Below are 8,342 nucleotides of genomic sequence, written 5' to 3' on the forward strand. Positions count from 1 at the left end.
CTAGCCATAAACAGAGTCACAGCGACTATGATTACCTGCACGAAGATACAGTCATAATACCTTGTGTTTGTTTAGTGCAGTTCGCTTTCCAAAATCTTTATATCAATCATCTAATGTAAGTGGCCACGGTCTAATTGATAACATGAACAACATTTACAGCTTGTTTGCAAATAACATAGAAATTGTTAAATTAGTGTAGTGTATTGGCTTCACACCTGTGCCATACTGCCTGCCAAACTAGTTCCCTCCAGGTGTACTTCCAAGTCCTGTTCCTGAGGCCATGCAGTCCTAAAAAACCTGGAGTATGCTGACCTTATGATGCTTTTCTTCCTGTATGTGAGGAAAATTTCTAGAGTTGGCTGTGGAAGGTTATCAACAGTGTTTCTTCTATAAAAGTAGCATCACCTTAAAATCTTTTCACTTATGGTTCAAAGCACCAAATGAGCTGGCAGTCTGGGGCATTAGGCAGGGTCCATCTGTTTAGTCAGGCATTTGTTCAAACAAAGACAAAAATGTTATTTTCTCTTGCACAGACTTTTTTAAAGTACTTATAGTAAAGGAGTCTGAAACTGAGCAGTGACGGCTGTACAGTTGACCCTTGAACAACATAGGTTTGAAGTGCATGAGTTTTTTCAATAAATACGTAAAACACTATAAATGTATTTGCCCTTCCTTATGACTTTCTTCATAACATTTTCTTTTCATTAGCTTAATTTATTACAAGAATACAGTATATAATGCATGTAACATATAAATATGTGTTAATCAAATGATTGTTATATTGGTAAGACTTCCAGTCAATAACAGCTACTAGTTGTTAAGTTCTGGGGGAGTCAGAAATTAAACATGGATTTTCAACTGCACGAGGGGTTGGCACTCCTAACCTTCAAGCTGTTCAAGAGTCTGTATTTAAATTGCTAAAGAGGCCCTGGCCAGTTGGCTCAGCGGTAGAGTGTCGGCCTGGGGTGCAGGGGACCCGGGTTCAATTCCCGGCCAGGGCACATAGGAGAAGCACCCATTTGCTTCTCCACTCCCCCCCCCCCCCCACCTCCTTCCTCTCTGTCTCTCTCTTCACCTCCCGCAGCCAAGGCTCCATTGGAGCAAAGATGGCCCGGGTGCTGGGGATGGCTCCTTGGCCTCTGCCCCAGGTGCTAGAGTGGCTCTGGTCAGGGCAGAGCGACGCCCCCTGGTAGGCAGAGCGTCGCCCCTGGTGGGCGTGCTGGGTGGATCCCGGTAGGGTGCATGCGGGAGTCTGTCTGACTGTCCCCGTTTCCAACTTCAGAAAAATACCAAAAAAAAAATAAAAAATAAAAATAATAATAATAAATAAATAAATTGCTGAAGAATAATGCCTTCTTTCAGGATTCTGTGCTTATGTCTTCCCATATCGCAGCTGACCACCACCAAGTTGTCAATGGCTTTCTCAAACAGAATCTTTCCTAAGTCTTTTATTGCAGGTTATGCAGTGGGATGACAAACTACACTGAACACTGTCAGAGCTGAAGTTGGCCAAGCTGTGCCAGTTATAAGTACATGCTTCTCACATGGATGTCTAGACTTGTTCAATAAGGATTATATTATAGTTTTCAAGTTCATCTTGGACCTCACTAAGTAACAAGCAGCTGAGATTAGGCCCCAGGGGTGGAAGGTGGGAACAGAGACAGGATGAGACTAGGTAATAAGCTTTTAAAAAATTATTTTTCCATAGCTCATTCTATAGTTTGTTTTTCTTTTTTCTTATCTCTTTATGTTTTGCTGTTGTTCGTGATGTGGTTGTCTATATAAAAACTACAGATTAATTATTACAGATAATTTAAGGGACTTCTAGGAGAATGTTTCATTTTAATCTAAAAATAATTGATATTTCACGATTTTCATGATTAAAATATTCTACATGTGACCACATATTTATATTTGCTGCTAGATAAAAAAACAAACTAATGCATCCACATTGTTTCTCTAACATTTCAAGAGAAAGGGCAAGTTTTGTGTTAGCTCCTCCAGCTCTGTGCTCATGAGACATAGAGTGTGTGTGGCTACATGTTCCGTGCGTGTCCTCCCTGCTGCACTGTGAGCTCTGGGCTCATCTGCTCCCTTGTACATTGGCATCCAGAGAAGCACCTGACACGTAGGTCTCTTCCTGAACATAAAGCTCGCTCATTATTCAATGTTGAATGCTCAGTTAAGTCAATCCTTCTGTCAAGAACATTCTAAATTTGTAGACAAATATTCACAAAATGCCACAACTCAGACTCTTCAGATTTCCAATGATGACTTACTGACTAAAATAAAGATCAGCTGCAATGCAGCATATCACAATAGCAAGCATCATAACTTGAGAAAAGTCTGAATGCATAATGTGTCACGTGGTCTGATTGTGATGAAAAACAAGGATGGATTCACCTTAATTGGCAAACAGGATTGACCTACAATAACTAGCAGAGTATAGGCAGTGTGTTTTAGGACAGTGGTCCCCAACCTTTTTTGGGCCACGGACCGGTTTAATGTCAGAAAATATTTTCACAGACTGGCCTTTAGGGTGGGATGGATAAATGCACAAAATAAAATTATGTGACAGGCATAAAAACTGTGGTATTTTTAAATATAATTGTCGAACTTACGAGACAAGTGTCAAGAGTGAGTCTTACACGGATGTAACAGAGGGAATCTGGTCATTTTTTAAAAATAAAACATCGTTCAGACTTAAATATAAATAAAACTGAAATAATGTAAGTTATTTATTCTTTTTCTGCGGACCAGTACCAAATGGCCCACAGACTGGTACCGGTCCGCAGCCTGGGGGTTGGGGACCACTGTTTTATAAAGTAGATTTGTTATAGATTTGAAACAATAACAATGTAAGTCATCACTAGTTACCAACCAAAAGTCAGAGGACACAAGAGCTTTAATACAGCAATGCTCTGTGTGCAACTGAGGAAGATAAACTATAACTTGTATGGAAACTTACTTCAATCCTATATAGGAAAACCAAGTTAATACAGAAAAGGAGGAAGGGAAAGAGGGGGGAGTGAAAGAAAGAATAAAGGAAAGAAGGAAGTAAAGAAGGAAGGAAGGAAGGAAGGAAAGAAGGAAGGAAGGAAGGAAGGAAGGAAGGAAAGAAGGAAGGAAGAGAAGTGAAGGAGGGAGGGAGGGAAGAAACAAGGGAAGGAAAAGGAAGAAAGGGGGAGAGAGAGGAAAGCAGGAATAGAAGAATGAAGAGAAGAAGATAAAGAGGAGGAAAGAAGATAGAGGAAGGGAGGGAGGGAGAAGAAAGCAATTGTCAAAGCCACTTAAAACAAATTTAACTTAAATTCTTCCTGCATTAAGTAGAACACATGTCTTTCACAGAAGAATGCACTTTTCACTAACAAGGGCACAGGCATATTTAGCTTACAATAACATGTAAAATTAGCTCAGACTTAACTTATAAATGCATTAAGAATAAGTTGTATCCAAAGGGCAAATTTGGTGGATCCTGGAACTGTCATCCAGGGGTTAATTTGCATGAGAAACTTAATTCCTTTTAGGAAAAAAAAAACACACTCAGACTGAAGAAGAGGAGTAATTTCAAATACAGCATCTAACTGATATGTCCTTCACCCCAAAGCCCATGAACTTGTCCCAAGTCTAAGATAAATGGCTATGACTAAGCTGAAGTGCCTGTGAGCCATCAGGAATACAAATGGCCTTGATCTGAGACTGGGGAGTATGTATCCCAGAAGAGAAATTCTGTCCATTTAGTAGGACACATGGCACAATGGTAGGGCATGAGATGTTCAGCTTTGAAAGCCTGGAAAGCTTCCAACTTCTTTATAGCTGAGGCTTCTGCATCCACAAATATTGGAAGCTGTAGTTTTGGCAATGGCAATGATATATTAGCAAAGGTTTTCTAGAACCATCCCCAGCATCGTGGCACCAACTCTTGAGCAAGAGACTGCTCTCGAGTATCCTGAGACACCCCCTAAGAGACTCCTTTAAGGGGAATCAAAGGGCCTATAATTAGAGAGAGAGGTGAAGTCAGAGAAGCACTAGTTCTGTTATTGTGCCCATCCTTACTCTTAACCAGTGTGATCTGCTAAAAAACACAATGTGCCTATTTTTGAAACAACTGAACAACTTTACAGCTTCCATAAGGCCAATGCAAAATACCCTTTTCTTTTTATGTTAAATGTTTCTGTTTTTTTAATCTTATGAATCAATGCCAAACGAATCATACACACAACACATAGAACTATAATATGAACCACAAATAACTTAAGACTTGTCAGACAGCAACTGGTTCAAATATCAACCAGCTTTACACATTACACCTTCAACATGCACAGCAGCTGCACTGCAAAGAGCACATTACGACTGAACTCTTAAATAAATGAAAATCAAAAAAAGTACTGCTAGGGTTAATTCAATAAAATAACTTCAGTCTGCTATCTTAGTCTTTAATGTGCTCAAAAAAAAACTAGAATATTCTTTATACCATGAATGTCCAGGACTTTTGTATAAGTCTTTGAATACACTTATTATTAATGATTGGGAAAGTCAAGATTAATATAAATTCCAGAATATTACACATTTAGTTAGCATAAATATAAATATCTCAAAGACTCAAGCCTAAATGACTGGAAAAGGGGTAATCAAGAGCTGACTTTCCTATAATGGATCTTTGAATTGCTCGAGTTCACTGTCCCAAGTTTGCTCAGATCATACATTAGTACCTTCGGAAAACTCAAGATTCTACTAATCTCATGCAGACACACCATAAAAGAAGGCTGCAACCAATGTATATAAAAGTCTATAGTTTTTACTTTGTTTTATTTTTTAAAGAGAGGGAGGAAGGGGGAGAGAGAGAGAGAGGAATTAACTCGTTGTTCCACTTAGTTGTGCCATTGATTGCTTCTCATATGTGTCCTGATGGGGGTTCAAACTGGTGACCTTGGGATCCAGCTGAGACCTCAGGATCGATGATTCTGGGACTGAACAGCTAGCTTGCCCTTCCAGAATGATGTTTTTCCCACGGCACTCCTGGCTAATGTAATATAGCTTTAATTTCTTAAACAATCTTTTTCCATTGATTTCACTACGGTAAATAATATTACAATGATCTGGCTTTGAAATCAGATAGATTTGAGTTTCTTTTCCAGATCTATTATTTACTATAGTCCTTAGACAAGTTATTATCCTTTTTGAGAAACCTTAGTAACCCTATAATGGTGACTAATAATACCCCATATAGTTTTATAAGGATAAATAAAATAAGGTATGTATCATACCTAGTACAGTGTCTGGTATACTATAAATACATACATAGAAATGGTAGATATCTACTATTGTATCTACTACTTTGTTGCTAGTAGTTATTAACTCACTTGCTTGCTTACTTACTTACTTACTACTATTAAGTGACCAAGGATGAACATTATGAACTCCACATATGAGAACAATAAGAAGAGTTAATTTTCAACTACAGAAATACAAGAAAAAAAGAGATGACTATAAATATTCTGCACACTGACGTATCAACTTTTCTTTATAGAAATCACTATGGAATTAATATTAACTTGGCATGCTCACAGAATAGTTTCTTATAACACAGAGGAAAATCCCTTCTCTTTAGCTATTTTGTCCTTTGAGAAGCTCACCCTAAATACCCTGGAAATCAAGGACTACAAAGCAATAGCAAATAACAAGGAGTATTTTTTAGGATTTTAAATACCTAGTGCTAGGTAATTAGCAATGACAAACTAAAATAAATGTACCAATAGCATTTTTTAAAGCAGAGGGTACATTTATTAAGCTCATAGAATGTTGCAGATACTTACGGATGCACTGAGGAGACAACAAATGACATGCAAGGCAAGATTTCTAATATCCAGAAACTGACAGCCTATTATTGCAGGTGAGACAAGAGTAAACCATCCAAAGAGCACAGCTTCTAAAGGCTGCAGTTAGCTAAAAACGTGATCAGTGAAGAGTGGGATAGTCACATAAAAGTTCCTGAAAGTGGTAAGAGAGGCTTGAACTGAGCCCTGACAGGTGGAAGAATGCAAAGATAAGAGTTTTCAGGCAAGAGCTTTATCATAAACCAAGTTATGGAGAAAGGATTCGGCTTTATGTGTTTGCAGGAACAGTGAGGCCACTAGTTTGAAAAGCATTTTACCAAATAGTGAGATCTAAAATTGTATACACCTCAGCGAGCTGGTCACTTGAGAATATCTGTTTAGGAAAAATTAGTCTACATCAAGATGCCAGATGATGTGTGGACGGTGAAGACTGCAGACAGGGAAAACTTATAAAAGGCTGTAATAATCTAGAAAGATTATAATAATGAGGCCGGGAGGGTTTGGGCATGGGTGATGACAGAGGTATAAAAGTGAAAAAAACAGTCATGAGAAAGAGTCTGAAGAAAGATGGGCAAGACATTGTAACTGCCTGGAAATGGGGAAAACATGGGTCCAACAGAAATGGAGTTCAGAAGTATAAAGAATTGGCTGAAAAGAGGAAAGCCAGATGAAAATTATGACAAACAGGTTGAGATGTGTGTGTGTGCCAATGGAAACATTTTAGAATGAAGCAGTAGATTTGTGTACCACCAACCAGGAGACATTAAGTCACAGATGCCAGTGGGGGGGGGCGTTCAAATAAAGAATTTCTTTCTATGAAACAAGCTCTACCTGTACTTATTTTCCAAACTATATATGAGATGAAAATGGTAAGTTATGATTTATGCCATAAATTTTTAAAATGTATCCCTGTATGCCAGACCTACTGAGTCATACCCACTGGGACAGAGAAAAGGTAATGAGGATCTCATTCTTTGCCTCCTATCCATTCAAAGTCACTGATGCTTGTCAATGGCAGCCAGACTCACCCAGTTCAGGAGACACCTAGACCAATGAAGTTAGTATCAGGAAGGCAGGACCCGGAATCAGCCTGGCTGAGGGAAAGCTAACACTTGGTGTTTTGAAGTTGATACCTAGATGTATGCACAGTCAACACTTCACCCCTGTTTCCAAGTTTGCCCCCCTTATATATTTTCATCACAACCAGAAATGGTTCCCCTGGAGACACTGCAATCTGAACAAGCTACTGAACTTTTCTGAATTCAGCCTTCCTAGAGCTGAGTTAATGTCACTGAGCTATGCCCTTCATTATCTAGATTCCTTAACTTCCCTAGGTATAGGCACTGAGATGAATCTTTAACGAATATGGTTTTAAGGGGGGATCCAAGAGTAGTCAAGTTATTTAAAGTTTCTCCAGTTTTTCATATCTTCAGAAACCCACCCACTAACGATCTCAAAATAATCTTTCCTCTTACAAAGAACCTCAGCTTTACCTTTCTAATTGACATCTGAGCAAGACAGAAGGACTTTACCCTTTGGGAGGGTCCCCAGATGTGAACTCCCATTCACATAGTCTAATTGACATCTGAGCAAGACAGAAGGACTTTACCCTTTGGGAGGGTCCCCAGACGTGAACTTCAATTCACATAGCCCTGAGAGAGTCACATCCCTTCTCCAAGCGGTCGTTTGTTTCTGTGTATCAGGACTTACAGTCTTCTGTCTCTTAGTAGCAATTTTTCCATTTTTCTGTCACTCACTCTTTTTCAAAACTGAAATTGGACAGAAATATATAAGAAGAGAACTAAAACGGAAAAGAGAAAAAAAACTTTAAAAATCAAATAAGAAAAGTTCTTTCCCTAGATTTAGTTAGGATTTAGCCTTGTATTCAGTCCAAATATTAATCCAGATAGTCCCTGAAACCACAAATCAGATTGCAAAATTCAAATTCTATTTACTTAATCAGTTACTTATAATATTACAATAGCAAGGAATCTACTTTCAGAAGACTAAGGAAGGAAATTCCAAGGGCAATGGCTTTAGAGTTACAGTTTTGTCTACAAAATATTAACTTATTCACAAAGTGGATTTGTTTCTTCTGATGTTTAGGCCTAGTCTAGATTCTAAAGGGAATAAGTTCAATAAACATTTGTGCATTATTAGATACATGTAGATGAATAAGGCGCCACAGCTCTAACATCGAGGAGTTCTAATTATTATGTCAGTTCAAATTTTGACCAATCAAGGGCCAGGGTTGGCAGGAATTGAGATTGACGAGGCAGAGAGGAATGCTGGGGTGAGGGAATTAACTTTATTTTGTGTGGTTGGAGGCAGGGATAGACCTTAAACTATTTTAAGCTGGAGCATGATGTGATCCAATTTGCATTCCAGACAGATCACTATGGTGATGATGAGTTAGAAGGAGGCTGTTTGAGAAGCAGGGAGAGTGAGGGACCAGAACTACAGCTGCAGCCATGGCAAAGTGTTGTGCACCGTAAACGGCAAAAA

At 38.7% G+C, this 8,342-nt stretch overlaps 1 non-coding gene across 1 annotated transcript; it reads left to right on the plus strand.

The window, feature by feature from the left end:
- The first annotated feature begins 925 nt into the window (after positions 1-925).
- TRNAP-GGG (transfer RNA proline (anticodon GGG)) lies at positions 926-1,001 on the plus strand. The gene has a single exon. It is a non-coding gene; the product is annotated as a tRNA-Pro (tRNA).
- Positions 1,002-8,342: the final 7,341 nt, after the last annotated feature.

This window comes from Saccopteryx bilineata, chromosome 12, assembly GCF_036850765.1.
Source record: "Saccopteryx bilineata isolate mSacBil1 chromosome 12, mSacBil1_pri_phased_curated, whole genome shotgun sequence".
In the NCBI taxonomy this organism is placed as follows: domain Eukaryota; kingdom Metazoa; phylum Chordata; class Mammalia; order Chiroptera; family Emballonuridae; genus Saccopteryx; species Saccopteryx bilineata.